Here is an 8764-nt window from a genome sequence, read left to right as displayed (position 1 = left end):
TTTTGGCCTCAGGAACTTGGGTGTTGGATTGACCTGATACCATGGCCTTGGCCGCGCCATGCAGGGATGCAAAGGCAGATGGGGAGGGAAGAAGCCCCAAGATTTCCCAGGGAGTGGATTGAGTAGCTGGGTTGTACTGGATGCAAAGGATCAGGGAGAGTAAAGGAAAGCCTCAGAGCCCCAGAAAGAGGCTGTCAGCCCCAGAAAGAGGCTGGCGGGTGTTGCAGGACTAGGGAAGCAGAGAGAGGTGAGGGTGGGGCGGGTCCAGAGGCAGTGCTCCTGGGGCCAAAGGAAGGCACCAAGCCGGTCAGGAAGCAGCACTGGCTCCCCAGGTGTCCGGGGCCCCAAGACTAGGAATGGCACAGGGCCCAAGCTAGGGGTAGAGAACAGTAGGGGAGATGGAAGGATGAATGCGGCGGGGGAGTCAAGGCCTGGAGGGCTGCGTGATAGACTTACCCCAAGAGAGGCCTGAGGGCAGGAGAGCAGGCCAGGAGAATTAGCCAGTGGTGCAGGTCCGGGGAAGCACGGAGAGGTGAGGGCAGGGCTAGGTCCTGCAGAAGCAGTGCTCCTGGAGCCCAAGGAAGGCACCAAGCTGGCCTGGGCAAAAAGGATCAGGAAGCATCACCGGTTCCCCAGGTGTCTGGGGACCCAAGACCAGGAATGGCACAGGGCCCAAACCAGGAGCAGAGAACAGCCAGGGAGAATGGAAGGGCGAATGAGGCCGGGGGAGTCAAGGCATGGGGACTCCGCGATGGTCCCACCCTGAGAGGCCTGAGGATAGGGGAGCAGGCCAGAAGAGTTAGCCGGTGGTGCAGGTCCGGGGAAGCAGCTGAGGGAGGTTGTTTTATGAGCAGATTTGCTAATTATTACTTGAACCTCTGTCTCAACTAGTTCCAGGTGTGTGACCTTGCTTTGTGTGACCTTAAACACTCAGTGACTCAGTCTTTTAGCTGTCTAGAAAAGATAAATAGTAGTTTCCTCACAGAGCACTTTTGAGACTTAGTTAATTTATGTGTATATAAATTCCTGGGTAAGAGAGATGACTCAGTGGTAAAGAACACTTTCTGTTTTTGCAGAGGACATGGATTTGGTTTCTAGCACTGTACAATCTGTAATTCCAGTTCCAGGACACCCAATTGCCTCACAGAGCACTTTTGAGACTTAGTTAATTTATGTGTATATAAATTCCTGGGGTCAGAGAGATGACTCAGTGGTAAAGAACACTTTCTGTTTTTGCAGAGGGCATGGATTTGGTTTCTAGCACTGTACAATCTTTAATTCCAGTTCCAGGACACCCAATTGCACTCTTCTGGCCTCCACAGGCAGCAGGCAGGTACATGGTGCACATATATACATGGAAGCAAAACATTCATACACATAAAATAAAAGTAAATAAATCTTTAAAATCTTCTTTAAAACAGTGTCTGCCTCATACTGTTATGAACATATGTCAGAAGATGACAGATTTGAGGGTTTGCCATTCTAATTTTTTATAATCTTTATGATAATCACCTTCATATATAATGACTTGGTGAAAATATACTGTTCTTTTTTAATTTCTAATTTATTTTTATTATGCATTTGTATGTGGGGGTGGAGGTAGAAAAGGGGGCATATAGAGAATGACTTTTGAATTATTTCTCTCTGTCGTGGTTCCACAGGCTCATACTCAGGTCATCAGGCTTGGGCAGAAAGTGCTTTCCCCCACTGAGCCTTCTTGCTGGCCTTGCACTATTCTTTTAAAGTCTAATGTTTCATTTTTCTCTTGGAACATTTTTGACTCTTCTGTGGAAAAGCACCATTCTAATGTCCCAATAAGAATTTTACTATGGAGGTTTTCATTATAGAATCTTAACTTCATTAAGACATTATATTTTGGGTGAAATGGAAATGGGAGAAATGGATGGGCTCCCAAGGTACCTTAAGATTCAAATTGTGTAATATGTCATCATGGTTTTGTTTTGTGACTTGATTACTCATATAGATATAAAATCCCTCATCATCTTCCTCTCCTTCTCATGCGGTAAAGCCAGTCAGTATAATTAACTCCAGAACTACACTGAAAGAGAAAATCTTTGGAGAAAATAACAGGTGAGTATCAGGATAACACCAGACACAGGGGAATTATAGACTAATCACTTTTTAAAGCTTTTAAAATCCACCTTTTAAAAGGGATCCATTCATTAAAATTGACATGAAAAATATTTACTGGCTTACAATTCTAAACTGTATGTTAGATGAATGTATTTAATTTTTTTAAAGTAAGATGGATATGACTTAGTTTAGAAAACACATCTTCATTAGTTTGTAACTCTCTCTAGCCAAATTCTGGTAGCACAAAGCTAATTTAATTAGGTTTAACATTTTTTAATATACCCATGTCTTAGCATCTATTTGCTATGCAAATGTGAATTTGAAAATAGGCTTGGGACCAAGGAATTTCTCAATGGTCTCAAACGACTTTAAGTCCAGGTATGGTATAGAAACATAAATATAGACTTGGAATAGTTCCTAACTGGTCCTTCTTAGGGAAAAAAAGAGGAAGAAAGTGATGTAGAGATAGAGGGAAAAGGAAGAGTAGAGAGCAGAAGTGGGGGAGTAATAATACAGCATTGGTGGTGATCAAATTTTATTATGCCGTAATTCTTCATTTGTTTCCTTGGTAGACAATTAAAATGAACAATGAGAAGTAACTGAAGCAAACTATGCTAATAGTAGGTTATTTTCCCAAAATTTCTTTCTTTAGTTTCCCAAATATAAAGGTAAATGGCAAAATGTTAAGAATAAAGGGATTTAAAACTAAATGGTTAGAGGTATATGAAGAAGTCATTGATCTTAAATGGTGAGTGAAAAATTGAGAATGTTATAGAGAAGCAAGTATTTCAATGTTCAATAGCTCAGAATTGTGTACATTTGAACTTGAATATAAGAATAGCCATTTAACCTATTACTTTTTGAAGGGATTAGATGTGCCCAAGGATGTGTGAATGGTATAGACATGAGAGTTCAGAACTCCATGCACATGCCAGATCTCTCTGACTTATGAAGCTAAAGAGTCACTCCTTATTGACCATGAAGACCTTGGACTTTAGTTCTTATGAGCTGTGTCTGTCTTAGTGTCTATCTCCAATTGTCATCCAGTTCCATTCCTTGAAATATGTTCTACTTATCAAATTCTCCTCAATTTCCATCCCTAACACAGATCTCTATACTGACCTCCAGAGTTGGATGACCAACTGACCCTCTCAGCCTCTTCCTTTTATTTCTAAAGGACAGTCACAAATTATATGTCCATATCAAACCTGATTTCACACCACAGCTTTGCCACACGTGTGATTTTTTTCCATCTCAGGCAATATCAATGCCATTCTTCCAGTTGTTCTGCCTTAAATATATTGCAGTCCCCCTTGATCTCATTAATTTTACACCTAATCCATCATCAAATCTCATTGAATTTACCATGAAAATACATTTAATAATTTTGAATTCACCTGTACTTATCATTGGCACAGTTGCCAACTTTGTCTAATTCACTATGATTTCTCACCTGGCTTATTGTAATCAGTGTCCTCCAGGATTTTCTGCTGCCATCCTTGACTGGTTAACAGCACCACAGCCAGACTCTTCTACAAATATGTCAGATAATACCACTCTTCCACCTCCAACTTCCAAAGGATTAATATTTCATAAAGCCCCCTACACTTACAATGACTTATGGACCCCCATAGAACCTGAATCTGTTTTGCTTTCTGATGTCAGTAACTTCTGGAGATCACCCTTCGATGTTCTCTGACCCTTTACTGTCTAGAGCAGTCATGGCCTGTACATTCTGATCTATTGTTTATGTTGTATGTTCCCAAGACAGCAATAATGACTTCCTCACTTCTGCCTGTCTTTACCCAAATGTTACATCATCCATGAAACTGTTTACCCTTCTTCATATAACATACTTTCTACTTCCTTCTCAGCTTTAAGGTTTTTTTTTCCTTATTTCTGGTACACTGGAAAATTTATTTACCTTCATTTTTTCTTTCTCCTACCCCTAGGTTATAAGATTTATAAGGCAGGAAATTTTGTATCCTTGGTCACTCTACCATTTCCATCAACTTAGAATGGAAATATTATATAAGTCAGTCAGGGCTCAATAGTCCTTTGCTGAATGGAGGAATTAAAAACTAGAGACTGAAATACCCTCTGTCCTAGTTTGGTTTCCCTATTGCTGTGTAAAACACTAATCAAAGCCAGCTTGAGGAGGAAAGGGGTTTTTGGCTTACACATCCTGATCACACTTCATCCTCAAGCAAAGTTAGAGTAGAGACCCAGGGCAAAAACCCGGGGGCAGGAACTGAATCACAGACCATGGTGGAATACTGCTTACTAGCTTGCTCCCCTTGCCAGTGTTCAGCCTGTTTTATTATACAACTCAGGACCACCTGCCCAGAGTGGTACCTCCCACAATGCTCTGGGCCCTCCCACATCACTCAATTATAAAGAAAATACTTCATAGACATGCCCATAAGCCAATCCAATAGAGAAACTCCCCAAATGAGTTTCCTTTTCTCTGTGTGTGATGTTGACATCTAGTGCTATCCAGCATAACTGACCTCTTGTCAACTTGACCCACAAACACATTACTGTTAAATGATAACCTTCCATTTCTCATCCTCAAGCTCTCATGCTAATACTAACATCACAATTTAAAAACAAAGTACAACTTTGCAAAAAAACAAAAGACAGTTCTTAAAAAATCGTATGCTCTAAAACCTCAATATCTCTTCACAATAATCCAAAATTTCTTATCTCAGGGCTCCTGTAAAATCCAAAACCAATTTCATGCTGTCTTTATTTCAAGAGTGAAGAACCAGGACACATTTAAGCAAAATAAAAGTCTCACAGTATAGACAACTGAGATTCCCTCACAATCTCTTGGGCCCCAAAGAGTTTAGATAGCTCCATTTCTCTGGGTCTGCTAGTCACAGCATCTACAGCTTGTCTCATAGACTCAGAGCAGCTCAACACCACAGCTTACAGCTGGGCTTGGTACTCATCCCACAGTCCTGGCATCTTTCCTATATTCTGGGGTCTTCACTACAACTGAAGCTGCACACCTTCACTGATGGACTCTCCTGATCTCTCAGGGTGTCAAGCCTCAGATTCTATACATGACCCATCATGCCTTCAAAACCAGTATCATGTGATGAACACTTACACATTACCAAGTTCAGCTACCAGTTTGAGATGCAACTTTTTCTCTCCCCTAGACCATAGTTTCTGTGTGCTGACCCTGAATAAATACTTCCTGGAAGATTTCACCTCAATTATATTGGTCTCTTGTTAACCACACCTGATTTTTCAGCCTCTGATGACCAGAAACTGCAGGTTCTCAATTCAAATATGATATAAATAGTCATGATGGTCTTTCCTTCCCTTAAAATGTCACAAGCCAGAGCTCCATCATCTGCATTTCTCTAAGTTCTCACAGAACAGCTCACTAGCTCCAAGTATTCAATGGAACTTTCAGCCCAACATCCCAAATGCCTTCCACAATCCACCCATAAACAACATAGTCAGGTCCATCATAAGAATATCCCACCTCTGGTACTAACTTCTACCCTACTTTGGTTTCTTCATTATTGTGATAAAACACTGATCAAAGCCAGCTTGAGGAGGAAAAGTCTATTTGGCTTACACATCTTGAAAACAGTTCATTCTTGAAGGAAGTCAGGGTAGGAACCTGAGGGCAGAAACTGATGCACAGACTATGGAGAAACATTGCTTTCAAGCTTACATCTCTGGCCTGTGCTCAGCCTGCTTTCTTGTACAACCCAGGCCATCTGCCCAGGGTGGCACCACTCACAGTTGGCTGGGCCCTCCCACATCACTCAACATCAAGAAAATGCCTCACACACATGCTCACAGGCAAATTCAATAGAGGAAATTCCTCAATTGAGGTGCCCTCTTCCCAGGTGTTCCAAGTTGACAATTGAAGTTATTCAGCACAACCTTATAGTTCTAACCCATCATTTATTTCATTTTAAGGCCATCAAATAGAGTGCTTGCTTAGCATGCACAAAGTCCTGTGTTAAATCATCAGTACTACATATAATAGAAATGGTAGCACAAACCTGTGAGCCCAGCACTGGGTACTTAGTGAATTTGACAGGAGCCAGTGGCATGTGAAACCCTGTCTCAACTTTAGTGTCTTTCATTTAAATGAGTGTCATTTTTAAAGAACCTCAAGTAAAAGCAATCCAAGAATGCTGAAACAAGCTTTCACAGTCCTGTTCTGTATGGTAGTCGCATCTCCCAATCATTGCTTTCATCTGTGTATGCTTTCCACATATGCTTTTTATGTAGCTTGATAAAAGTTGAAATAGGCTGAAGTGGGGCTATAAGAGAGGCGCTGATAGGGACTGGTTTCGGAATATCAAAATACATTGTATAAAATTCAAAAAAAATTTAATTAAAAACAAATTTTAAAACTCATTATTTAAGCTATAAACATAATCATAGCCACCCCTCTACAATAAATCAAATTTCCCTACTTACAAAATCTTTGTTAATCATAATGTATAAATTGTACTTCCTTAAAGTTCCTATGAACCACTGTTAGGAAATCTTTCCCCTTTATTCTTGGAAACAAAGAAACTCCACTCCTTATAAAGATTTTATTGATGTTTCTCTGTGTTGCAGAAACTTAAGCTGGAGTCAGTATTCTGAAACTAATTCCTAAAATCTTTTCAATGAAGAATACATTGGGAAGAGCACATCAACTACAATATGTCATAATGTCACCAATACCACCCAAAGGCAAGTCTGCTTTTGAAGAAGGATGATGAAAACTAATTGGTTATAGATGAACTTGAGAGTCCATGAACCCCCACATGCTGATTTTTTATTTTTCAAGCAAGAAATGCAAGCAACCAATTAAAGTTCTTTAAACTTATACTTAAAAATACTGTTTTTCATAATTATTTGGCTCCTGAATGTATTAGTTTCCATGTTGTTTTCTATCCACCTTTCCATTTCTATTGACTTTATTTTCAGTAATATGAAATTACATGCAAATAATTTTCTTGAATTTTCCACTTAGTTTTATAATTCCTAGGATTACCTAATTATTTCCTGTTAGAACATAACTAAGATGCACCTAGGATTAGAAGATACAAATAAGCAGGAATTTGTCAACTCATAGAGCTTTTCCATAATGGGTTATATGGCAGTAAACAGCACTGAATCTTCCACTGGGAGGTTCATGTGGAAAGAAGGCAACAGCTTATGAGGAATAAGGGGGCAGAAGTGGGTTGGATGAAATAATGTCTAAAATTGATCCTTTCAGATTTTAATAATTAGAGTTCATGATGCTGGTTCTGTTTCAAAATAAAGGCTAATGTTTTAGCATTTTTACATTTTAGTATAAATTTACATGGTATGTATTGATTACTTTTTAAATCTGTACTATCTTCAAACAAAATAAGGAGAACTATGATCCTAGTATCTAGACTGTGACTTTCTAGCCTTCCTCTATGTATTCCAAATCATTCATCTCTCCATCCGTATCTATACTTTGCAATGTGTGCTCAGTGCAGGGATAAGAGTCTCAATACATTAATCATCATTCATTAAAAATGTAGCTGGTTGGGACTGGAGAGATGGCTCAGTGGTTAAGAGCACTGACTGTTCTTTCAGAGAACCTGGGTTTGGTTTCAGCACCCACGTGGCAGCTAACAACCATCCTTAACTCCAGTTCCAAGGGATTCAACACCCTCTTCTGACTTCTGCAGGCACTGCAGGAAATGAGTACACTTACACACATGCAGGCAAGACACTCATATACCAAAATAAAAATAAATAAATAAATAAAATTTAAAAAGATGTAGCTGGGTATTATGACAATTTTCCTGAGAGTTTTTGAAAATTAAAACAAAGTTCATTTTAAACTTCCTTACCAGCATAAAACAATTTTCTTTTTTAAGACAATCAAATAAAACTTGTTACTTAAAATAGAGTGGCCAGAACCCAATGAAGTATTTTGTGGGGGAAAAAAACAGTAACATTTTCGTTTGGAAAAGCAATATTTTTCTGTATTGTGTCCAATAAATTAGTGGTCTTTGTTAGTTAAATCTGGTTAGGAAGCCTTAATTCCTTTTAACAGTTGGGTTCCATAGCATTTTATGTCCAGCTACATTGAGAATTAATTTTTTGGCTTGACACCAATGCTAAATTTGCTTATCCAAACAAAATCCATGCCAAAGGTTTGAAGGATGATGACAGTAATTAACCCAAATCATATACAAGGAGCTAGTCCAAAAAATAAGTGTCTGTACAATAGTGTATCATTCTCTGATACTGAAGTCGATCCTACACAGGGCATGTATCACAGCCTTCCATAGAAGGACTGTTGTTGGTGCTGAAAGGAGGATGGGGAAGAGCTACCAGGCTAACTAAATAAGGAATTTCGTATTATGAAAGACAAAATAGAGAAGTGAAGAAACAGGGGCATCTTGTGATCTGCCAAGGGGCATGTGCAGCAACTTTGTTTTCTAAAGATTCATTTGATATTAGATAAAATTAAATGACTTACAACAAATCCTGTTTATTCTTCCATGTACGGGAATTTATTACAAGGGACAAAATTCTTCCCCTTAAAATGTAAGAATTAGAGCAAACAATGATTTGGGTTCAACTTTATAGAGATGAAACATTGAATTCTTTTTATAAGATTGCCTTAATATAGTGATATTTAAAGCAGGAAAAAATGACT

At 39.0% G+C, this 8764-nt stretch overlaps 1 pseudogene; it reads left to right on the top strand.

Annotated features, from left to right (window-relative positions):
* LOC103749715 overlaps positions 1 to 8764 on the top strand; it is a 133379-nt pseudogene that overhangs the window by 85884 nt on the left and 38731 nt on the right.

Source organism: Nannospalax galili, unplaced genomic scaffold (assembly GCF_000622305.1).
Source record: "Nannospalax galili isolate Female #2095 unplaced genomic scaffold, S.galili_v1.0 scaffold266, whole genome shotgun sequence".
NCBI lineage: Eukaryota > Metazoa > Chordata > Mammalia > Rodentia > Spalacidae > Nannospalax > Nannospalax galili.
The sequence above is the reverse complement of the archived record's forward strand: the minus strand, read 5'-3'. Positions and strand labels throughout refer to the sequence as shown.